This window comes from Melozone crissalis, unplaced genomic scaffold, assembly GCF_028551555.1.
Source record: "Melozone crissalis strain CALT ecotype California unplaced genomic scaffold, PUWL_Pcris_2 ptg000286l_1, whole genome shotgun sequence".
Classification (NCBI taxonomy): Eukaryota; Metazoa; Chordata; class Aves; order Passeriformes; family Passerellidae; genus Melozone; species Melozone crissalis.
The window spans coordinates 100,644-126,948 of NW_026536039.1; the positions used below are offsets into that span (position 1 = coordinate 100,644).

The 26,305-nt window shown below is 40.0% G+C and overlaps 1 pseudogene; it reads right to left on the bottom strand.

The window, feature by feature from the left end:
- Positions 1 to 358: 358 nt before the first annotated feature.
- The window catches only part of LOC128949764 (inositol polyphosphate 4-phosphatase type II-like), a 137,550-nt pseudogene continuing 111,603 nt past the window's right edge, over positions 359 to 26,305 (bottom strand).

Here is a 26,305-nt window from a genome sequence, read left to right on the forward strand (position 1 = left end):
TCCTTAGTGATCAAGACCTCAGTGCTCTGCTGGTTACAGAAAACACCTTTTCCAGCAGTAAGATACCCCTTAAATCAAATCTCAGGGTTTGGTTTGGAGTCAGAATGCCACCTTCCAGATTACTAATCTCTGTTCCTACAGCAAATGCCATTTCCCTTTTTAATCTTCAATCAAATGACCCCAGAAACTAATTCCAGCTGGCTTATGAGTCATACTAAGCTTCAATTTCACAAAGATAAGTTGAGTATATTTGATTTTCAGAATATCCAGTCCATTGCTTTTTCATGGTTTTATTTCATGACTAATCAGATTCATTTCAGTGTAAAGTGATAAAACCTGCTAAAAATAACACCTCCACTGGTCATACATTCCCAATTCATATGTCATAAACAGCAGTTGTTATATTCACTAATTAGCATGATACATGCTCCTGATTACACTTTTGTTAAACTTAGGTGTCAGCTTTTCCATATGTCCCCTCTGGAGGTCTGTAGTACTTTGGGAAAGCCATCAGCTGTATCATGTTGAATGCATACTTTCTGCATTTGACATTCTTCAGAACATTCTCTATGCGGCATCCTTCTCTAGTGAAAGGGGGAAAAAGTACAACTTCATGAAACATAGAATAAATAAATATGCTTTATTTGTTCATTGCAGAGTTTCAGCAACAGTTGAAGTAAAAATAACAAGGATTCAACTCTACATTTTTGTTTTCCATGAGTGATGATACATCTTACAGAATTAAATCCAAGGCCAGGCCCAGTACACTTATTGCCCTCAGAAATAGGTGATAAGATTTTCCATCCCCCTAATATATCTGCCCTTGAGGTTTAAAGTTCAGTAAAAAAATTTAATAACTTTAATGATACATTTTGTTCTAATTCCAGAAATATATTTGCCTTTTAAACCTTTTCATACCTTTCTTTTTCAATTGATTTGCTATATATGTGTGAGTATACATTGCCCTAAAATGCACATTCTAGGAATAAGGAATTTTATTAAGTCTGGCCCTAGAGATTCGTGAAGGAAAGTTTCATCTCTGCTTCATTTGCTGTATGTTCAGCTTTGCAATGAAAAAAAGAGAGAATGGCTTTTCAAACAGCCCAATCCACCTCTCTGCTTTATAAAGGAAGGATGTTCGTTCACATACAGTACAAAAGTCACAAGTGCCAAAGTGGTGCATCAAGACATAAACAGGACTTTGTTAAAAAGAATATAAAAGTGTACTGAAAGCAAAAGCAACTAAAGCAACAATTAGAAACAGGCTAATTTCATTACAAAACAGAACTTAGTATATTCTATTTACTCTACAGAAAAGGGTTAGTTGTAGCAAAGTAATAATAATTTATTAAACGAAAACAATCCCGTCAGCTAGTTACAATGAAAAAACACAACGGAAGATAAGTCTCACAAACCATTGCCCTGCCATATTTGTCTAGGGGTTAGTTTGTGTTGTGCAAATTTTTTTTGTCAGACTAATTACTCTGGAAAGAGGGATTCAAGCATTCAGGATTCCACAACTTCTATACAGTGACAGCATTGTAAGTGGGCTTTCTTTGCGCTAATTACAGTGGGAAAGCTTTACCATGAACAGAAAGAGCAAATCAATTCACTCAATGCATAGTATACTTCTCGGAGTTCAGAAAAAAGAATGAAAACACAGTACATTTCAGACATGGGAATCTTAAAGATGAATCCTTGGGGTCTGAGACTGTAGAAATATTACAACATGATTCTTTTTTCTAGAGTTAGTTCGTTGCTGTTTGTAGAAAAGAAAGGAACACAAGTAAAGTTTATTGATATTTGGCTAATAGCAAAGCAAGACTTAAAATAAGCCACACAACCAGCAGGTGTGAGCTGACAAGCAGCAAGGCGACAGGATAGAAGTGTCGAGCAGTTGGCTTGTTATCAGTTAGACAGCCTGTTTCGGGATCATCCGAGTCAGTCAGTGCTTCCTGGGTCTGTCTGCTGTTAAACAGGGAAGTTAGGAACAGATAGAACAGCATTTCAGCAGCAAAGAAAGCCAACACGCAGGCATTTTGACAAAATGAAAGTACAGAGCCATTTTGAGGAAATAGATTTATCTAAGTACTTCCAGTATAACTTTTGTGTTCTACAGCTGACACAGGAAGCACCATCACTGGGCGGCTACTAGCATACTAATGCTACTAGGTGCCTTGGAGTAGTATTCACAAGTGAACATTAAATCACTTCCACAATGAACTACACCATCACTAAAATCAACACACACACTGAACAGAAATGAAATAAGGAGGTTGAAAAAAAAAGTTAAGGAAGCAAAGAAAAAAAGATCATGAGTACGTCATAATGCAACACTGAACAAATGATGTCTCCATGGTGCTCACAGGCTTTTCAGTCCTGCTTCAGTATCTATTAGGAAGTTTACTGGCAGAAATGAAAAGGCCACACACTAACAGCTATTCTAAAATAGTATTAAATGATGGTAAACTGACTTCAAAAATTCATCACTGCTGGTGACTCAAAGTCCATAGCAGTTCTTTTTATTCAAAGGCTCGCACCTGCATTCCTGTAAGTAAATCACCTTGTATCTTTATCAGTCAACACAGGGAGGAGCTAATCTACTTAGAAGGAAGTTCTACTGAATCACGCTGGATTGTGTGGTCCTTGTCCTACCAGAGCAACAGGGACACTTCCACTGCCAGGCTTGCCTTTTGTATTCTTGACAGATTCTCTGTAAGTACAATTACTCACACTGCAACCACACTTCTTCAATTCCTCTGAAGCTTACTTGCATACACTCAGGAGCCCTGTTTATAGACTTCCTTTGGGCAGCAAGGACTGGCAAGATTTTTTTTTTTTTTCTATTTACTATGAATATCCTGTGATGAAAAGATAACTTGCCATATTTTAATGTGGACTTGAGAATATCCAAATATATCAGATGACAATGCAGTGCCCTTTCAGAAGGACAGGTCACAAGTATGCTCTTGCTTTCAAGAGAGAAAAAGCTGGCAGACATTATCTTTACTGTCCCACAGCTGCAGGTAAGATGAAGAGGATACTCTGAAAACAGCAGCAGCCACATCACCTTACAGAAAGCCTGCCTTCTGACTCGTGTGTTAAAGGGCAGTGCTACATTTCCTAAGCTTGGATAGCAAGAGAGGTGCAAGAGCTGCGTTTGCAGGTGGAACCCTAGGCAAGGGGGGGTTGATCAAAACCTTTCCTTGCCCAATTTCTCTTTTGAACAAGCCTTCCATAATAAGTTCTTAGTCTTAGTCTTTGCTTTGAACTTCAGTCTGTATGTTACACTAATAAAGGGATCAATACATACTATTTTGAATAGCAAAATAAGAGATAAAAAAATAAAACCCCTGCTATTTTCATCTAGGTCAAAGTAATTGCTGGTGGCAGGGTGTTTGCTGCTTTTGTTCTACAGATCTCAAGTGTCCATGGATGGAACTTGGGCAGAACTGAGACTTTGCTGTAGACATTATCTCAGAAACTATCAAGAAATTAAGCTGATTGCATGGTTTATTGGCCTTGTCAGCACTGAAATAAGTAATTCTGTGTTTCTCTATCAGACTGCTCCAGCTATGCCTCTGTCCTAGGGCCCACCTACAGAACTGCCTTCCTCTTCTGCTCACAGTGACATTACTATTTGTGATCAGCTGGGAGGACTAACTTTATTGTTCCCAGTTAATGTTGTCCTCCATTATGTATTTCTATATACTTTTTTAAGAACCTGCTGCTTGCTGGTTTTCCTTTTCTTTTTTTAATCTCCACAGCATCCCACAGGTTTGTCCCTTTGACCCTGTCCCCTTACTCCCTTCCAACTCCTCAAGGTGAGCCTGCAGGTTTCAGCTTACTCCCCTTATGCCCACAACTCATGAGAAGTCCAGCTCAACCCTCCCAGTCCCATCTCTTCCTTCCCAGTCACAGAGTCCGGGTGATTTTTGTTTGCCCTGCATCCCTTCCATCACAGACATCACGTGTGCTCCTATGCACACACCAAACTTTTTTCTTCTGGAGAAATCCATCTGGGCAGCAGTGAAGTTGAGCATTCAGTAGGGTGCACAGCCACTGCATTAATCAGATTGATTGTTTACACCAATCTGGAGAGCCCTGGCTTTGCACACCAATGGTTCATTCCAAGCAGGCTGAGTCACACACTTGCAGGTTGTTCCTACAGGGATGAACCCTCCTGCTTCTGTGGTGTGCCTTGCTCTGTTGGACTCCACATCTCAACAGTGTCTGGCTTTCATCTGCATTGCTACAAGTCACATTAGCTTCAGTGAGATTTATGCGGGAGTAATGATGGAAATACAGATAAAAGCCATTTGTTCTCTTTTTTTTTTTTTTCCCAACAGAAAAGCCTACAGTACATTTGTTCTTTGATATGCTGAAAAGAATGATCGGTGTCTTTTAACATAAAAAGTTTATCTTCCCCCCAGGAAAGCAACCGTGAACAGCTGATGCACAGGCACTCTGTTCCACAAATTAGTCACATCATTCAATGCATGATTCAATAAGATGTCGCCAAAATAGAGCAAGAGGATCCAAGTCCATTATTAGCTTCCTAAGAACAAGCTGAGCAGAATAGCTACGCATGCTTTTAATTGAGGAGGAATATTTGATCAGGGTCAGATGCCTTGCTATAGCGTGTGCCAACATTTCTCAGTGCAGTGCAGTGACAGTGCCTTCCAACACACCCCAAAGTGTCCTCTGCAGTGACTATTGAACAAAGCAAAGACCTACACCCAGCTGTCAGCACCATAACATTGCTTCCCCTGGCTCACCCCACCCTGGAGGAGTTTCACTGCAAACAGCAGAAATCCCACTAGTGCCCTGTCAGCTGGATTCATGTGGCTTCTGACTGACAGCACAACCAGAACAGAGCGCTAAGGGTGCTACATGCTCAGGTGTGAAGGTACAGCCATAGTTTCAGACGTTATCTCCATCACAAATTGAACTTTAACAGCAAAAGGAAGGAAGAAAACTTGAAAAATAACCAGCAAGTTTCTATTTTACAAATAATTTAAACAGAAGTAGTGAAACCACCTAAGTTCGCAACATCTGGAGTCATGAACACCCCACTAACCTATCATACAATTTTTATTCATTTACTCTCAAATTGTTCATTTGAGACCTCCGGCACAGCACAAACACATTGTAGCAGCCAAGGGTTCTGTAAGTTAATGACAATATAACCATTTCAGCCTGCCTTCTATCTCATTTGATGTTTTATCATCCTAAACTCCTGTTAGGAGTTGCTACATGCTTATCAAATGAGGCAAAGGCAAAACAGCAGGTATTTTTTGTTCTTTTCAAATTCAGCTGATAAATTATTTGGACCTCAAAGTAGTGAAGCAGAGATGATGAAAATGGTGTGAGGAAAAAGCCTCTCAAGTCCTTAAGAGAGTCAAGCACACACATGAGGGCACATTCTGGCTTTCGATTGTCAGTCACACTGATGTCCCTGAGCAACGTTTTTGGAGGAGATGATTTTCACATTTTGGGATGTATGCTTCTTTTTTAGAACTTTTCCAGCTACAGTTATTAGCAACACTGGAAACGTTGAACTCTTCTACACGATTTCTTCAGGTGGAATAAACAGGCAGCTTTCTATTAACAGGTGTCCCACGTGCTAGTGGTGACTACCGTTTGAATTCATGTCCTACTGCACTTGTACTTTATGGGAATTTCCCTTTTTTTTTTTGTAGACAGATTCAAGCAAGGTTTTTCTGGTCCTGATGTGTTTTTCTTCTTAAACTTCGGTGCTGACACAGAAAATAGCAAAAGTAAGTTGCTTCTCTAGAGTGCCATCTGGTAATAGTAGAGACATTTCTTCAAATAGAAAGGATGGCTAACAGTTCTCAGTCTTACACAATTTTGATAACTTACCTATTCCTTTTATTTCAAGACAGTCAAGTTCATAAGCAGCTTTCAAGAAGCAGCTTCTCTTAAGAAGTTTTTGGAACGAAAGCATCCTAATTTCTACATGATACATGTTACTGGGATTGACTGAAACATTTCAGAGAATAATCACCTGTATCAATGTACAGCACTACAGTTCAAGAAGGCAGCCTTAACTTTTTCAAAGAGAAAATGTGGGATCCTTGTGAACATCTCCTAGCCATTACCAAGCTGCTGCACTAGCACATCTAGAAGAATAAAACATCATGCAGAAGGAAATAAACAGGTATCAGCCTAGTCCTGAAGGATTTCAGTATCAGAGCAGAACTCAGATAAAACATATAAAGGAACATCGGGAAACAAAATTTTATTTTGAAATATGAAGTTGATGCAATAAACCTCCAACAATTTTTAAGAACAAAAAATGGTTCTGCATTGTTTCAAAATGGAAGCTAAGGGAGGGGAATCAGCAGAGACATCTTTTGTATCAATGATCTTTAAAATTATTCTTTTTCTGATACGCATTTAATAACTTAAATTTTTTCCCTCAAATCCACATGGCACTAAATAAAGTAGAAGATGCTAGAAATCAATTTTTGCTGCTTACATGATCCTATAATCTCAGCTCAAAACAACGAGAATTGCTGAAACTGATAAGCAGTCTTAGATCCAAGAATACTGAGAAATTCAGTTAGTGATTTAGGAAGCTGCTATTTAAACATACACAAAAACCCCAGACTGTTTATCAAATCTGTTTTATCAAATTGTCACACTAAACTCCCTCCTCCTGTTTTAACCTTTTGTAATGCAAGTTTTTCCCTACTCTTGTTGCTAGAATAGAAATCCTCTATTTCCCCACTCCTTTCTTCTCTCCTTGCTTGGTTATAACACACGACTTTTCTAATGCAATATTTAGGAAATAGAAAGGAAAGTAGATCATACAATATGAGGCTTGACCACTGAGTTGGACCATGCAGCAGATTCATGGTGCAGTCATGATGATAGGACACCTAGATCTTGAAAATCAGCTATTGTGAAGTAACTGTGGGGTTTGGGCTCAAAACCATTACGGAGTTTCAGTCTGTACAGAGCTAAAAATTCAATTTTGAGGAGGTGGTCAGAGACAGCAAGCTACTGGAGGCTCAGTGCTGGACAGGGTACAGGTTTTCAGCACTATTATGAACAGGCCTTAACAGTTCAGTACAGAGCAAGAGATTAATAAAGAAACCCTCTTGCAGCAATATTTAATAACAGGCAAGGAGACACTTGGTCCCACAGCCACACAACCACATCCGGGAAAACCCTGTTGTCTTATGTGCTGACATGGACAGGGATCCTTTGGAAGGAATGCTGAAGTCAAAACTCAATTTACACAGTTGCTCTTTTGCTCTGCTGTGTATGTGTTCTCCTTGAAGTCAAAATAATTATAAATGTGCAAATTTATGACCTATTTTATCAGCTTAGCTGTGTTTGGATTTCCCAGAGCAAGTGAAAGAGGCACACACCCTGCACTGCAGGCAACAAAACAGCACAACTCACTCCAGCTTTGGGCCATGGAAACATCTCCCGAATTGCTGGTTCACACAGAGCAACACCCCTATATTTGTCTATGTTTACTTTTTAACATACAATTAACTCCAAAGAATAGACGGGAAAAGGGCAGTTTCAAGCTTGATATCTAATATGCATAAAACATGCTACTGGGTAATATACATCTCTACCAGTGTTCATCTTAGCACTTTAGAAATCTCTGCTGATTGCAGAAGAATTAATATTTTCCTTTTTGACTGATACAGAATGCCTTCAAGAATGGTTTTCCCTCAATGTTAAAGAGTATCTATGTGGTAAAAAAGTTATAGTGAAAATACAAGAAACATTAAGAAAAAATTCCAGTTAGAATCACAATTTTTGTCACTGGTGCATTTAGGACACCTCCATTAGCAGGCTAAATTCACCCTCAGCATCTGAACAGCAAAGCCAAGTTGACTTTCTGTGCCTGTGTCCCTTAATCTGCCAAAATGGACAGCAGATGCTGCCCCATGGGCACAGTATCCTGGTCATGCCAACTCCCAAAGTGCCCTGGAATCACTTGAGAGCACACTTAATCTGCCAAAACTGCATCCGCAAACATTTAATAATTTCACTGTATAAAATGACTGAGATCATGTTCTAGCATCTGTCCCCAGAGGTTTTCAATTTACAGCTGTGGCCAGAAGCTTCAAGTCCTGCAAAGTCATTGTGGTGACTGTGTGAGAGATTAGCTTCAGAACTGGAAAGTGATGGGTTTGCAGAGGAGATTCTTCTTTACCTGTCGAGACAGCAGAGCAGTTTCTGAAACATGATTTTCACCTCTACTGTACTCCAAGGAAAGGATTTGCTATTTCATTCTGCTTTTTACTGATAGTCCTCTGTAGTATTACACATCAATTTTACAAAGGTTTCTCTGTCTATCAAAAAGTATGGTTCTAATAATCTTCCTAGACACTCTTCTATAAAGTATTAGGATTACATGTGTATGGGAATTTCTCAGGTCAAAGTTGCGAAATCTTTCCTGACAAATTTCTCTTACAAGGTGTCAAATTCAGTCTAATGTACGACCAACACTAAAGCCAATGTGGTCTGCATCTCTGTGCAGGAAAACAACCAAGCAAAACCCCACGGGTTTGACATTCACTTGAGCTCTGAACAGATCCAACATTTCCCTTCCGTAAGGGTAGGGCACTGGCATAATTGGTTAGCGAGTCACACTTGTTTCCAGACTGTTTCTGTCACAGCAAGAGAGTTTTACTGAAGATGTAGTTATACATTTAGCTCACATAGCACAGTGAAACATAAATCCATGATAAATTCTTTCATATGTCTAATCAGGTTTAAATACTTTCTGTTGGCCATGAAAATAAATCTTTGTGAGTCATCCCTTTTCTTTTGGCAAAAATTTTTTTAGTCTTTTTCCCCATGCTGAGGACAAAGTAGCAAAGCTGATTTAAGAGGCAGAAAGGGCTTCCTACACTAGTTAAAAGACACGTGTGAAAGATGAAGCTTAAAATCTGTTATTCATTTCGAGATGTCCAAATCTATGGGTAGGATGACAGAATTAAGGTCAGAGAACTGCTGGTGTAAACAGAACATCATTTAATCTATGTTGCATCCCTAATTTAGGTATTTTAAGGGAGGAGGGTGCTGAACAGAAGGAATTCTAAATTTGAATGTTGTGACTTGCTGGGTTTTCACTTTGAGATATATGAAAGGAGGAATGCAACTGCTTTTCATTAATGACACCAAGAGACATAGTCTCTTCATGGGATTAACCAAAGTGTGAGTCATAAACTGCAGACAACTGCTAGTCTCTAAATAATTCAGCTAAATAATGTCAGTTCATTAAAAAAACTTTCACCTAACACACTGATACATTTTTTAAAAACCACAAAACCAGTTTGAGATTTTATCTGTTCTGATCCCAGCTGTTCTTTCAGCAGCACACAGTCTGGGGGTATATTTATACAAGGTGAATTTGTGCACATATAGATTCCCCAGCCACAAAGAAAAATGCATCTAAATCTGATTTTAGCTGCCACCAGGAAAAAAAATGCAGCCCTGTTTTGGTTAGGTAGGGAGCTAACCAAAACAACCTATCCAAAAAATGCATAGGCTGGGATGCACACTGCAGCAACCTGAAAATTGTGTCCCAACATTACTACCAATAAACCATCTTCTCCTCTCTTCAGCAGGTAGATTGTTAGAGAACTTTGGAAAATGCAAGGAAAACTCCATTTGAATCAGAAACACACAATTTTTCCATGTACTTCCTTCAGGGCAAATGACAAGGCTGGATAAAATTCTAATTTAAATGCCTTGAATGCATTTGTCATCTTTTCTGTTAATAGGTACAATGTGGAGACTTAGAGAAATAAACCTTTCTATGAGAAATTAGGAGTGAATGTAATTCTTTCATCTTACTTGTTTTGTTTCAGTATCTTTTTAGAAGATGGCTGAAATTTTGGAGTCTGTTCTTCACTCAAGTACCAAGGAGGAGAACTGAAACTGAAATCTTTTAAACAATATTGAATACAAGCATTTTCTCTTTGGTTGTTAAGCTGCATTTGTAAGGAAATCTTTATTTGAATGCTACTGCAGATTTGTTAAGAAGTTCATTGTATCTCACAAAGACAATATTAGCACAGATTCACTTTTTAAGCAAAAATACCACTGCACTGAAAGGGAGAATAAAGAGATGAAAGCCCATACTATTTTTCCCCCAGTATCAAGAAAAAAAAAAAGACTTTCAGAAGATTTGAGATCACTAAAGACTAAAAATTCAATAAGCCATTTATTTACCTTCTGCATTCCTAAATCTTTGCTGGCAGAAAGGAGTAAATAATTTATAACACAGGAGCAAATACCTTCCTCTCTGCAATAACGCTACATTTTTCTCACTGTTACAAAGAGCTGAAGGACGTGGTTTTGCTCAGTGCAGTAACAGTAATTGTCAGTTTGCCAAAGATCAAAGACGCAGTTCTCAGGATAAGCTCTATGAACTATGCTCAAGACTCCCTGAGCACAAGAGGAGTTCACTGCACTGTCAGCAGCACTTAACCATGAGCTAAGTCTCTGACAGATGAAAAAAATGGCAATTTATTTCCTGACCTGGACTGAACTATCAGATACATATGAAGTTTCTTATAAAGTCAGTCTTTCCTGCGTTGCAGACTGTGTTCCCTCAAGCGCATGACCAGTGGTGCTGAAACATTATCACCAGAGTTTAAACTACAATGCCTTGGGACCTTCTACAGAACCTGCCAATTCCTGAAACTTTGGAGTCTCTGGGTTTGAGATATTTTAAGTATGAATGTTCCCAAGCACATGTTTAGCAAGCCACATATGCAACTGCCAAGCAGAACAGCAATGGGGCTTTCCACATTTGGTGGCAATTGCAATCACGGGGAAAAGAGGGTATTTTCCTGTGAGAAATCCAAAACATTAAAAAAAAAAAAAAAGGAACCATCCAAGATTTTGTGGGAAACATTCATCCATTATTATTTTCTTCTGAAGAAGCAGCATGCCAATAGCAATGTTGGAGTATTCCTTCCTTCCTTCCTTCCCCAGGATGGGACACAGAAGGTAGCAAGTGGGTACAAATGTCTCACTGGGATGGTGGAGAGTGACCTTTGTCTGCAGTGCATTTTCCTACTCTATTATATGCACTGCTTATTATGTGCACTGGAAGGAAAACAGCTCAAGGTACATTTCAGAGTTTCATCATCTCACGGTGCTCCGACTTTAGCTAAACACTGCTCCAATTTTCCAGAAAAACCCTGTATTTTGAAATAACTACAAAATATTAGACTACACAGATTGAGGTTGTGCTGGAGGCAATGCCAGTGCCTCTGATTTTACACTCTCTTTATAAGAATACAGTTCTCAACTATATTCTTATACGTATATAAGATTACATTCTTATTACATTTGTATTACATTCATATATTCTGGTATGCTTATGTTTCTGGCCATGCCTTCTTCAGTCACTAGGAAAACCAATAACACTTATTCATATGCTTCAGGTGTTTGGATCAAATAAATATGAGCCAGAGGCCAGGTGTTCATACAGAAAAACCTACAGTGCAGCCAAAAAGCACACAGGTTGTTAATGAGAAACATTTCATCCTCTCCAAATGCCTGTAATGTCAGGCCTTAAGGAATTCCGCTTTCTTTTCAATTTCTAATAAATGCTAATGTCCTTCAATTATATTGCAACTCACTCCACATTAACCTCATTAGGAATAATGCTGCCTTTCCAGGTGAGTGAGGGATGTCAGCACTCACAGTCCTCTCTAGCACTTGCTCGTGGCCAGGGGACTACGAAAAAGGGCAGCCACCCTCCAAAAACATCTGAGCAGGCTGATTCTGTCCCTGGTTTTTAGATAATCCTGAGCTTCTATGTCTGTTGGACAGCACTTACAGGCTTCTGGTAACTAAACAATTTCGGTTTGGTTATTTTTTAAAGATCTCAACAATTCTTATAGCTTTATTCTCAATTACCCTTTATTAAAAACTTATTATCAGTTAACATCATCTTGTCAGAGCCTGGTTTACACATGGAAATTAGTCCACTTGTCCCTTTTTATTAATATTCAATTCTGTGTTAAATGCACTATTAATGTACAGCTACTGATAGCTTAAATAAAATCTATAAAACACAAAAGCTGCAATTAAACAGCAAAAGCAATTTTAAAAAAATTATCTTTGCAGAGCTACAGGCATCTCTTGTTATCTCATTAATGTACACATGGGACAGGGCTTGTGCTCTCTTTGTTGTTCATAATATCCTTGCTACTCTCTTAGAACACTGGAGTTGGTTAAAGCAAGCACTCTGAATTCCTTGAACTATTTCCTTTGCTTTTCCTGCTTGCATGAATAGCTAATGATGGCAGATATGAGATTCAAATAAAGCTAAAGATATGTGAGTGCAGGCCAGCAGCTGCACTTGTCAGACAAGAAGGCTCATCAATGCAGACAGAGTATTTTGATGTATGAAATAATAAATGACATTTTCCCATGTATGGTGCACAGTAATGAAGCACATGCAGAACACTACAGAATATGAGAAATATTATAATCCTCCCCAAGATGGAATTGCTCACAGATAATGGAAATTTCAATGGAAAAGTAATGGGTTTAGATTTGACCAATAATGTTCTCTCGAGTGCAGAAGAATTCAACAACCGAAGAAGCAACAGACAACCTGAGGGCAAGGAAAGAGCTCTCTACCAAACACTTGCTTCCATAAACAGGACATACTTTATTTAGAAAGCTTCCTCACCCTCCCATTCATTCAAATTATTAGCTGCATATTTTTATTAAGGAACACTGATTATAAGTTCTTTTTCAAAAATAAACACATCAAATCACAATGGTAGAAAAACTAGAGCAACATCTAACGAAATACTGAAAAAGTGTTCTTCAGTATAGAAGTATAACTTCTGCACATGTATCTACTCAAAATGGCTAAATATCTGCAGAATTTGTAATGTTGCTGAAGTTATGCAAGCTAAAGTAACTTTGTCTGGAAGAGTTATCAAATAAAGTTTTTCTATGAAAATAAACAAGAATTTAGCATAAGGGCACTATAACTACATCACTTGATAGCTACTGCTCTCTATGTAAACAAGGAAAGTAACCAAAGTGGACTTCTACCCTTATTGCAAAGCATGCAGTAGTTATCATATGAATTGAGCAAACAAGCAGCCTCTATCTTGTAGCAGCTAAAGTTTAAAGAGTAACTTAACAGTACACATTTCGTTTCTTACCCATTTCTTCTTTCTAATAACTCCTGGCTTCCTTGACCTCATGATAATAAATAAATTAGTGTCTAGTGACAAGCATATGTTTAAAAGCCCATCAGGTTCTGATGTCAGCAAAATTTTCCTCAAGCTAAGTTTTGCCCTCATACCTTTATTTCACCTTCAGGTATTTACCATGACAACTACAGAATACACTTCTGAGACCTGATCCAACTCCTTTAAAAGGCAACATTCCCTAACCATGAGTGGCAAGTCTTTGGGTGCCAAATTTAACAGCCCAGGCTTCCTCTAGTTCTACAGAGCATCCCCAGGATGATTCAGGGCCCCTAAATCAGGCTACTAACCATCCTCCCCAGGACAGTATTGGGAACCTGAGTCCTTAGCTGGGATACAATAGCTATCTAAAGTTTTATGATAGAAATAGCTTGATTATAAGTGTTGCACTGAATTCAGTGGTCTTTGGAAGTAACTTCTCCAATGCCAATCGCCCAAATGTTTTTTCCCTCTCATCTTCAAAGAGCTTCATAATCTCAAGTCCATACTTGCACTGCCACTGTATCCCCTAAAATATGAAGCTCACAAGCCTAGATTTTATCTCCAGCACCATAAACATAGTCAAACATGATGGATAACAACATAAACTTTCAAGCTCACTTGACGACAGAGTACTTTTGAAGGACAGACTTGATTTTTGTCTGTAGTGTAAATAAAAGAAAAACCAAGAGATTTATGAGCCAGGAATTGTCAGGTTTGGGCTACATTATGATGTGGTACAGAACATTAGGCTTTGCAACAAGATGAAATGTATTATTTCTCTTTTGGCATTCCATACCCAATGGAGTATGGATAGCGAGCTTCAAGTTTTTATTTTTGCCATATAAGATCATTTGACTTTTTCCACTCCATTGTAGTATATTTTTAATTTAATAAAACTTATAATTAAAAAACCCCTTCTAGTTTATTCAAGGATTACAATTCAGAGGGGGTTCATTTAATTCCAATAGTTTTAACATCTGTGGTTTAAGTTGCAGAAAGCTTCAAAAGTAGCTATTGAAGTAATGTATTGCTTCATTTACAAAGGAAATTGGATGCCTAATGCATTTTGTGGTGCAATAATAACAAAGCTGTAGTATTTGCATAAAGCAGCCCACAGTAGTACCAGGTGTAGGTCCTGTCTGAAGAAAGGCTTTTAGACTTTTCCTAGCCCAGTGTGGACACATTATTCCATCGGGTTACACATTAGCATAGAGTTTTGCTTTCCAAATGGCTTTGATTGGTCTGATCAGAGGATCAGCCTCTTCATCTCAACAACCTATTATTTGCTACAAGGATCTCATCCTGATAATCATGAGCCATACTTCTTCTGGGTATGAATTTATGTAGACCTAATTCAAACCTAGGAGGTGAACTCCAAACGGTGTTACCGTATTCGCTGCAACAACAAGCAAAGCAGAAAATGTCAGGGTTTAATCTGCTCAAGAGAGAAACACTCTCAGAAGAGAACTATGTCTCAAAAATATCTGTCTTGTGTTTGAACATCTGTGTAAGCATGCAGGAGGTAATCTGTACTAAGTTCAAGTTCATTACCACCTCATTGCAAGTTTTTCAGATTGGAATTAAGTTAAGACTGAAATGAGGTTTTTTTAATCCCTATTGTGCTGCACCAAAGAAGATGCTTTGTGACAGCAGGAAGAACGATTGCCTTTAGGATAGAAAATATAAAATTTGAGATACATCTGTCACAAAAAGATTTTTAAATAGTCTGCTAAGCCTACAAATACTTTTCTACACTACTGTACCCAGCATTGTCTTGCCAGTGAATACCCTTGGTGTAAAAGTAAGAAAATGTGTCTGATTTGAAAAATGTTACTGCACTCAAGTTTCTCTGAAAACCAAGAACAAGAGCTTGATCACATTGTATGAAATGCCTACATTTTCCTAGAGCTTCTATCCCACCAAAATTTTCATTTACAAACAAAGATCATCACATGAAGATAATAAATCTGGCAGCACATCTTGGGCTCCTTGCACGGCACAGGAGAGAAAATAAACAGCATCATAGTCGTCTGATATGTGCCAAATTACTTGAAAAATAAATTCAAAAAGCGTCTTCACACGGCAAATGAACGTCAAACTAACTTTAATGTGGTTATCTACAAATTTGCTGATAATATCACTGTGATAGCAAATTTTTACAGAGAAAGGTGACATAGGGAGCAGCCTTCTCCCTGAGGCTACCACACAGCAGGAAAGCCAGAGAGGATTTTATTCAGGATGATGTTGAGGGAAGATTATCCATCAGCACTCAAAAGCTTAAACACCAGTTCAGCAGTGTCCAGAAGGCAGAGAGCCTTGAATTGTGCAGCCAGCATTGCTGCATTTGCTATGTCAGCATGAACCCAAGTAGCAAGGAGGAGTGTGAAAACAGAATTAGTACTATGCAGAAAAGTGAATGTCAGTAAGGTAATGAACATTATTTACAAGCTTTGCTATTGCACACTCAAGTACAGCAACAGGACTCTTATTTAAAGCAAAACAGTCTATGAGAAGAGGCCCTTTTAAAGAAAAAGTAGATTCAAATGAAATTTCAAACAAAGGAAGGACTATGATGTCATAAAGGACTTGGCACCTCTGTACTAGTTTTCTCCCACTTTAAAATTGAAAGAGATCCAAGAGCATTTCTTTCTCTTGCCCTTTGGTTGTCAATTATAAGCTTTTTAAATCAAAAAACATTTGACTTTAAAAAGTGCAAGTGGAATAAATACTCAAACCAGTTATAGCCAATATTATCAAAGCAGTCTCTTGTGGATTTTAAGAATAATTTAATGGATCTTTGAGAATGAGATATTGTTGTAGCTGCTTGCCTCTGCCTGATGCTACTTTGATCACTTCAAAACCAGCCAATAATGCCTCTGCCACAGTGCCAGTTTACCCATTTTCATTTGCTTTCCTGAGGCTTTCAATGTAACAACCATTTAGGAGAAATAAACTTAGAACAGAGACCATGCCAGTCTTGGTTAAACACCATGAGCTAAAACCCTAAAGAAACCAAACCAAAACCATGTGAAAAACACTCCACAACAAACTACTCTGGACCCTCACATATTTTACTTACTACACACCACAAGGCAGTTTGTTGGAAGCTGCAAACCTTTCTGAGCTGATTACTTTGTATTCTGTAGATGCTCTGCTATCAACAGTTATGAAAGAATTATAAAGGAATTTAAATTAAAAAACCACCAACTTTGGAACGATGGTTGCAAATCAAATATAAAAGCCAACACTATTTTGACAGGAATTATGTATTTTCATCAGATTTTCAGTTCACCCAGGACACAAACTATTAACCAGATGATCCTAGAACGGGGTTTTATAAAATACATGACTGTGTGATCAGATTGCACCTCAGTCTTTTCAATGTTTCAGTAATCTAAACAAGTTCCTCAAATCTGAAAAATGCTGAGTGGAGAGGGGCTGAAGAGTAAATATATATATTTTTTAAAGTCAGGTGTATCTCAGTGATCTATTGCAGATAATATGATGCCTTTTTAGCCTGTCTTTCTCTAGAAAGCAAAGGGCACATGCTAGCTCTCGGTGTGAGGGGAAGGAACAGCAATGTGTACATATCCTCTTTGGGCACAAGGACTGAGTTCAGCTAAACTGAAATGTGGGATAAGAAGGCTCACACATTACAGTGTTCCCACAAGGGTAAGGAGACGTGCAGCCAAGGGGAGGCTGTAGCATGAAATTAAAGCTGATGATACATCAGAAAACCCATAGGATGAATGAGAGGGACACAAAGGAAGGTTTCTTATCTATGTACTACACAACAATTTCACGGAGCAGTAAGTGAAGTTCCTGAGCAGCACACACAGAGGCATTGTCTCCCTCAGCAAGAGGCAACCTAACAAAAGAGGCTGGTTCACATACCAAAGGATGTCATCCCTTAACAGAAGAGAGAGGGAGCAGTGATTCCCTTCCCACGCGCTGATCTCCGTGGTCTAAGGGACTGTAGATCTTGGCTAAGCCTTGTCTGGAATCACAAGACTCTGCAGAGGCAGAAACGCGCTCTGGCACCTTCCTGGGGCATTAGGAGCATCTCCAACAGAGCAGAAAAGCCAAGGGCTTTTCCCACTGCTGGAAGACAACACACACATGGCAACTTGCAGGCTGGGGAGAGGAGACAGGCTGGCAGGGAAGTAAACCCAGACCAGGGCACGGGAACAGCACTGCAGATGCACAGCCAAACCAGTGCCCAGGGATTGTGGCATTAGGGGTTTGGTTAGACCCACAGGACAACTGCAGCACCACTAAGTCCCAGGGCTGCAGAAACTACTTTAACTGTTCTATCATTAGGAGTCAGCTGTGGAGCGGGCTGTGCACTTTGGCAGGACTCCAACATTTCCTTTGCATTAACTTCCTTACAAACATGTGCTTTCTATTCATACAAATTATAGCAGAGACCTCCACTACTAAGAATGCAAATTCCCCAAACTATCTCCCAGCTTTATCTCTGGATGATCTAGAGAATAGGATAGCAATATAATACTGCTGTCTCCATTCCTGGGTTTAGTTCCAGCTGACTGCAGACAACATCATGAAAGTAGGAAATACATAATAGGTACATAATGATCCAAATGGAAACTCCTCTGGTCACTGCCCTGCAAACAGCTACCAGGACTTGTATTGCAGGTTAATACTGAGAAACAACTTGTTGCTGCCAGGGATTCCAGTGAAAGGTCACCAGTGGCTGCTGTAATGGTAAGGACACGCTTACAAAATGTCACTCACCAAACCAGAGCTGCCACAGAAAGCAACAAGTAGAAACTACTGCTAAAACTAAGCTGAGAAAAGCCACTGTCAGAAGAGTTTCTATAAAAATACCACACACTAAGATGTTACTGCAAGAGAGTAAGAAACAGGGAAATGCTCATTGGAAAAAGAAAAAGCAGCAGGCTGAAGGGAGAAAACCCCCATACATCAAAGACAGTTCCTCAAATTATGGTTATAAAATACGGGGGCTGATGATGACACACAATTACATCTCTCCTTTTATTTTGGTATCCAATATGATTTTAGATTCCTTCCCTAAAGAACCTGAGATAGAAAAATTCAGATCCAGTGTCTGAAGCTGAATAGGACCCTAATTATTTGAAAGCACAATTGTATAACAGAATGTGCCTGGTCACCTTATGAATGCATCATAATAAAAAATGGAAAAAGATAATGTGGAGATTGAATGCTGAATTCTCTCATGTCATGTACATCTTAAGCACTAGGCTAGCCCCCAGAGATGGTGGCTGGCCCTGAGCCAGTGTTCCATCCCAAAGGATGGGACTCAGGGAAAAAAAACCTGAAACCAGGCTGCTGGACAAGAAAAGATGATTATCTGAGCCAGAGAGCATTCCTACAATAGGAAACTAAGTTTATGAAGGGATCAAGGGAGTCTAAAATGAGAGGAAAGATAAACCTAGAAATGTATTTAGCTGCTTCCTTTACAAGGCAGCCAGAGCTATAGCCTGACACTCCGTCACCTTTCTCCTGAAGGAATGCAGGATCTGCTATCACAAAACCACCTTGTCTGGAAGAGCAGCTGGTTGCTTCATCCTTGTGTGCCCCCTCCCACCTTTGGACAGTCTGTAGGTTGCTGGGACTGCAGACAGGAAGTTATGAGCCCTCCCTGTCCAAGTTATATCACTCTGAGAAGAACACTGGTTTAGAGGCCAGTAACTTCTAGAAGAAATTTCATGTTTGATAGCTTTAACTCGCTGTTGTATGCTACTACTGCCCTCTTACTCTCATTTCCTGCTTCTTTCTTATCTACATTTTAGACTTGGCAGTGTTGTTCTTCCTGAGATTTAGCTGAACATGGCCAAAGCCATGGTAATTCAGCTGTAGGAACTGGATTTTCAATAGATAATGAACATGCATACAGGACTTTTCCCACACACTCTTCCAGGAAATCTTAATCAAAGTGAAATATAACAGGAAGAAACCTGGTATTACTCAGTCTGGTGATTATAAACATCTGGTTGTTGATTTCTGCTAAGACCGAGTTTTTAATGGAAGCTCTTAATAAGCAATAAAGCACTAGATGAATGAGAAAATTAATGAAGTTTTCCATAAGCAACTAGAAAAACCTCAAAAGTGAACACCAAACAATATTTTACAATAATCTAACTACTTGCATGCTAGCTTTGTCTAATCACAACAGGTGAATTAACTTTTAGAAAACAAGATGGATGGCAGTTCAAAGCACCAAAACTGGACCTTACTGTTACTTAATGCCCAGGCTCCTATCAGCACATCAGGTGATGCAAATCATCTACAGCTTCCACCTCCAAATAGAGATGTTAAGTTTCTAAAGAGCCATAGAATGATGTAAAAATCTATACTGGAAGTCAGGCTTGCCTTTCGAAAGTTTTGTTTGCACTGTGCTTATACTTTTAAAAGAAAAAAGAAAAGGTGGTGGAGGTCAGATATTCCTCCTCCTCAACTCACTCATTTTTAATGTCCTCAAACAGCTCTTTAAAAAAGGAGATATTTTCTTTATAATTGGCTCATCAAAAGCCCAATACTTGTTGTCCAGATCATTCATTCTTTGAACTCGTGCTTCAGGGAGATTTTTGATAGGCACTTTATCTAAGACACCCTGAAATATCCTTAACCGTTTCAAGTGGAAACAGTGTGTGCCACACTGAGTCAAATTTTGTATTCAATGTCAGAAACACGTGACAGGTGTTGTGCCCAGCTCAGAACGATGATAAGGCTGACAGCATGGAGGATTCACCATAGACAGTGGATTTGTCATGGCCTTTGTTACTGCTTTGAGGCTTTATTGGAAACATGCCCAATGACAGGAGATCCTGAGGTTATTTATTGAAGTGAAGGGAGACACGACCATCCTGGTAATGCATCGAACTCCAACTTTATTGATCAATCAATCACCTTAAATAACAGTGCTAACGAACGCCATGAATATTCTGTAATCCAATGTCATGATAGGCTAACAGAGAAACTTCTAACCACTCCCTTTGTTTTAGAATACCTACAATTGTTATTAAAAACAGAAACCAAAACCAGAAACTAGAAACTAAAACAGAAACTAGTGTTCCCAAAACCTCTACATCTGTTCTCAGGATAACAGGCCTTCCCAAGGACGGTGTTCTGCTTGCCATGGGAAGACAAGCTGAGAACTTTATTGTTTATAGAATGATGCCTGAGAGAGTCTAATTGTTTATACAAGTCAGAAGGCTGAGAACTGTTAGAAACGGCCTTACTTTTCCCTTATACTTTTCTCTCAATTTTATGTCTCATGGCCTTTTCTTTAAGTCATTCTCCGACATTTCCCCCGTTTTTTCTTTTTAAGAAAGGAGGTTAGTTTGCAGGTTTTTTCTATTATCTTACTATTTTTTGAATGCAACAAGGTAAGATAATGGTGAAGTTTTTCCTCATAGAAACTCTTGTGGAGGAGGCATTACCAGATGTCAAGAGAAGTGCAGACCCCACTCTGCCAGGGCTCAGCTGCACCAAAGGCCTGAGGATAAACAGGACACTCAGTGTCAGAAATGTGATCCTGTGGAGAAGGATCAGAACCAGTGCTCAGAGGTGGAATAATGATAACTTGCTTAAATAACAAGATCCACCCTGCACTTGGGCTGGTATTCCATTCCAGGCTCTATCTCCACAAATTAGAAATATTCCTGTGGGTAATTTCCTAGGTGTCATAATAGTAGCCTTTACACTGGTTATAAAGCTGTTTGGACACTATTTCCAGGTTTAGAGATGAATCCAGAGTAGCCCATGTCTGTTTATGCTGAGTCATCCTTTGGAAATTAGAGTAATCAAAGCTGAACTGCAATTATCTAATGCTTGATTGGGATCTCTTCTTATAGGGCCTACAACAGAATGTTGTGTTAAAGGCACCAGTTTTCTACACCTTATTGAGGCTATATATGAAGCACTTTGATCTTTAACCTTTTTCAAAATACACTGTACCTCCCATCGATAATAAGCTAAGATTTTTGCTCATGAGATTTATAAAGGTCTGAAGCTGAAGCAGTGTTTAGCCTTGTCTAATTCCGTAGTGCCTGCTCCCAATTATGTTCCCAGATGTGCCTATAATTACAGGTGTGGCACCATAAATGAAAAAGTAACAACTGATCACAACTCCCACAAAACAGTGCAACCCAAGCAGCACAATTTAGGCTGTGATATTCAAAACAGTCCTCTTTTGCCAGTCCTCGTATATGTAAAGATGATAATGATTCAATAATGTCAATCAGTTCTCTGGTCGTCCAGCAACGGCGTGTTAAGGCCTTATCAGGCATTGCACAACAGGTGGTAATTGGACTAAGAAAAGAAAGCTGTTAACTGTTTTCATTCATGCGAACCTGGAGAGAAGGTGAAAAAGCCTGAAAATGATTCTTTCTGTCCTTGAAGTTATCACATCCACCTTTTTTCATGAGCTTCCCAGAAATGTTCAAAGTCAGTTTTCAGTTTGTAATCCTTTAGTCATTTGGCTCAAATGGCATCAACTGGGTGATTCTCAGTCCTTTGTTAATTTGGAGTGGTTTAAAAGTAGTATGCATTTAAAGCACTTAAAATATTTAACTTAACAGACTTATTTGCAAATCATGTAAAATCACTTAAATCTAATTCAAACTTAACAGAATCTAACTTAACTTACTTAATAATACTTAGCAAAAATTAATTTTCTTCAAATCCCACACAACTCAAACCTATATATAATTTAAACTTAAAAGACCTCGAACCCAACCGAAAACAAGCTCAACAAACTTAACCTTAACATTTAATGGCACTTAATTGATAACCCAACTTAAACTACTTAATAACAGATAAAACTTACCATAGAAATAATATATGGCATTCACTATAACTCACTCACAGGCCCGATTCCAAAACACTCAACCAAAACAACCTTTCTCACGTTTTTTGCTGCAGCATTTATACCAAAAACACACTCACAACATCTCACTCATACAATCAATCCAACACATCTCAACATTTTTAAATTTTTCAAAACACAGCTTTAAAGTCTAATGTTCCACCGGCCCAGCCATCCGGGCTTCTAATGTTTAAAGTCTCTGGTAATACAGATGTTTCCAAGACAGCATAACCAATGCCGAGCCAAATCGGCCTTTACGCTGATTTCTGCTTTACAGTCTGTGCTGGGGAGAACAAAAGATCTCTCTAACTTAGGTGAAAAACATCCTGACAGCAATAGTCCTTGGTGTTGTTTGTTTAGTTTCACTAGTCTTTTAATTGCAATAGGAATCTTTTCTTTTGTTGACAAGAGTCACAGTTATTACGGCTGTTAGATCTTAAACTGTAGCTTTTGCCGGCTACGGGGCAGAGGGAGAAACGCTCCCGCTCGAAAAAGCACTCTGAAGTCGGAATCCGCTAAGGAGTGTGCAGGACGAAAACTCTCAATGCACAGCATGATTGCTCCTCCATCACCTGCTCTCTGATGTCCAGTCACTGTTCCCAAGCAGCAACTGGCCGCCCGTGGACATCTGGCCCCCAGTTCACACATGAGGGCGATGCGGCTCCGGTCGCTCCCCCCGCGGCGCTCTTTGTTCACTTCCGGCACGGCGCGGCTTGGTTTCTGCGGCGGCGGCTCCGTTCTCGGGGCGGCGCGGCCACTCCCGCGCGGCGGCTCCTGCGGCGGCGGCTTTTGATCTTCCCGCCGCTGCCTCCGGCGCGCCCATGCCGAGTTCGGAGTAGCACAGCACTGCAATTCTACCATAAATCACCGAATTCACACATTTCCATTAATCCGTAAACCATATGGAAAATCCCTTTACCGTAACTATAAGTCCAAAGTCCTGTTAAGTCCTTTTGCCAATTCATCTCTGCTTTGCGCTGCGGGTTACTCCCTTCGCAGCGGTTCAGCTTCGCCCGCGGTGGCTTCCTGTGGTGTCGGGTTGAAGGCTTCCTGTTGCGGGGGATTAGGGGCAGGAAAAGGTACCGATGATGCAGCGATGACTTCTGTTGGTGCTTGGCATTCCCGGCGCAAGCGGCCCGTGCCTTCGCAGCATTTCGTGCGGCCCTCTTTATTTGATGTTGCAAACGCAGCGGACGTTTGAAGAGGTGCAAAAGCGGCTAACACCTGACTCTGAGAGGACCTTGCCTGTTCTTGCAAACCTATTCCTATCTGTTTAAGTGCATCTACCACAAAAGCCTGCTGGCCAGTAGGAATGAGCGCCATTCTTTCTAATGCTTCCTCGATAGTCCAATTTGCACCTAAGGTGTTAAGTATGTTTCTAGTAGCAGAGTTACAGTTTTGAATACAACACTGTTTAAGGAGAGCCTCGCGCATAAATTCTGCTACTCCGGCTCTCTCAATTGCAGCCGCAGCTCTATCAACAAAAGCGCCAAAGGTCTCATCTTTGCCTTGCTTAATTCCCATATACACTGGTACCCCTCCTGGTTCCTTTACCTTATCTATCGCGAGTCTGACTAACCGCATTGCCTCCCGGCACTTTTCTTGGCCTATTAAGGCTTGTGCTTCAGTACGAAGAAAAGGCCCCAGCCCCATAAGCTCATTAATAGTGATACCATGCAAGGGATCCCCCGGCTGTCTTTGAACTGCCACACACTCACTAACAAGTATCCGCCAATGATCATTAAACAGCAATTGTTGATGGTAGGTAAAGATTAATTTAACTATGCCAAGACAATCATTAACGAGGAGGATACTGGTGTTAAAAATATAATCGAGCATTTGCTTAGCTGGTTCACTTTTAAAGCCAAACTGACTAACAGTAGCTCGCAACTGAGATAACAGCTTCCAGTCAAGAGCGCTAATTGTAGCTTGAAAACCTCCTCCAGGCTGGGGGTTAAAGACAACCGGACAAGCCAATTCTCGAGCCGAACTTATCAGCTCTTGATCTCCCTTGTCAATTGCATCTTTGGCCAGGGCAGCCCACGCGTCCCGTCTTTCCCTCGCAATCGCCGCCGCCAAGCCGATTTCCGACCCAGGGACCGGCTGATCGCTTATCGGGAACGGAGTACACGTATCTGGCCCCAGCTGCTGAGACGCAGCAGGTACGGGAGAGTCAGAGGTGCTCTGTGTAGCCTGCGGCAAAGCAGACAACAGGGCACCCCGCGGAGCTTGGCTCGTTAGGGGGGGCTGCGCGGCGGGCAGCGAGGCGGACTGCGCCTGGCTCATAGTGTGACTCATAGCCTGGCTTTCCGAGGGAGGCGGTGAAGCAGGTAATAAAACTGTCCGCGTCGCGGGACCAAGAGGAATTCCCGCGTTCTTATCAAATTCCCTATCTTGATGGCATTCTTTGTTACGATCGTAAGCGGCAGTAGCCTGGTGAGCAGCCCTTTTTTCAGCTTGAATCCGCAACAGTTCGGTGTTAACGACCCGCCATAATTTACCCCACTTCTTAGCAGTTTTATCATCATCTAACGTAGCCTGCCACAATAAATCACCAAATTTACGCCACTCAGACAATTCGTGAACTGTGTGAGGATTTATAAAGATCCCCCTTTCTAGGCCATACGCTAAAAGACCCGGTAAATCTTTCTGTAAATCTATTCCCTTAATTTGCCGTTTTTGCAAAAGGGTAATAAAAAGTTCATATGCGGCTTGCCTTTCCATACCTATGTGCGCACGTTGCAGCTCTTCAAATCAAGGTCGCGGCCGCATGTCTCGGACGAGCCTATCTGTATAGTCGCTCGCAGCGCGGCGCGGGCCGGCGGGTTACCCTCCGCTTTGTCCTCCGCGCTTCTTCGCCGTTCCGGCTGCAGTTTCGATCTTACGGAACCCGAACCTGTCTTCACTTCGCGTGGCGTTCGCTTCCCCGTGGTGTTCGCTATCACGTCGGGGTCACCATATATTGAAGTGAAGGGAGACACGACCATCCTGGTAATGCATCGAACTCCAACTTTATTGATCAATCAATCACCTTAAATAACAGTGCTAACGAACGCCATGAATATTCTGTAATCCAATGTCATGATAGGCTAACAGAGAAACTTCTAACCACTCCCTTTGTTTTAGAATACCTACAATTGTTATTAAAAACAGAAACCAAAACCAGAAACTAGAAACTAAAACAGAAACTAGTGTTCCCAAAACCTCTACATCTGTTCTCAGGATAACAGGCCTTCCCAAGGACGGTGTTCTGCTTGCCATGGGAAGACAAGCTGAGAACTTTATTGTTTATAGAATGATGCCTGAGAGAGTCTAATTGTTTATACAAGTCAGAAGGCTGAGAACTGTTAGAAACGGCCTTACTTTTCCCTTATACTTTTCTCTCAATTTTATGTCTCATGGCCTTTTCTTTAAGTCATTCTCCGACAGTTATTCATGACCCACAGCCTCCAAAAGGGATCCTGTCACTGAAACAATAAAGCTAAATAGAGTCAGAAAAGAAATAAATTTTAAAAAGGGAAAAAAATCTATTTTTTTTTACAGAGCTACTTCATAATGCATTGCCCACCAGTCCATCCTCCCTTAACAGCAGTCAGCTCTAAAGACCAAAAAAATAGAACCATGTGACAGATACTGCAATGAACTCAGGTAAACCAGTTTTGTGCCTCTCTGTCTCTTGGAATAGACTTAACACTGAATGATAGGAAACATTCAGGTATGGGTGAAGGGAAAAATAAGAATATTGATGCCTGCAAAAAGAGACTTGGAAGTGGCAGAGACATTATAAACAGGGTTTTAATACGATGTGAATTACAAGCACTTGATACAGAGGGGATGATATATTGATTTTCCTCATTCTGAACTATGCCTGTCACTAAGATCAATGGAAGTCACAAACCTATATCAAGGAAATTATAATATGTGGAATTATTTATAGAATGGCTGCTCCAGGTACACATCAATTGCAGCATCATAATGGCCCGACTTATGACTGAGGACAAAGCCATCTATTACATATTGTAAATGAGAAAGTGTGCATTGCCATCATTGCTTCATTTTCCACATTTTTCATAAGTGAAAGGAAGAACTAATAGAAGCATTCTTGTACAGCCTTTTTTTATAAAGAAGCAACAAACATTGTAGAGTTTATCACTAAACGACAACAATTCCACTTACAAACTAAGTCATTAAAAGAACAGCTACA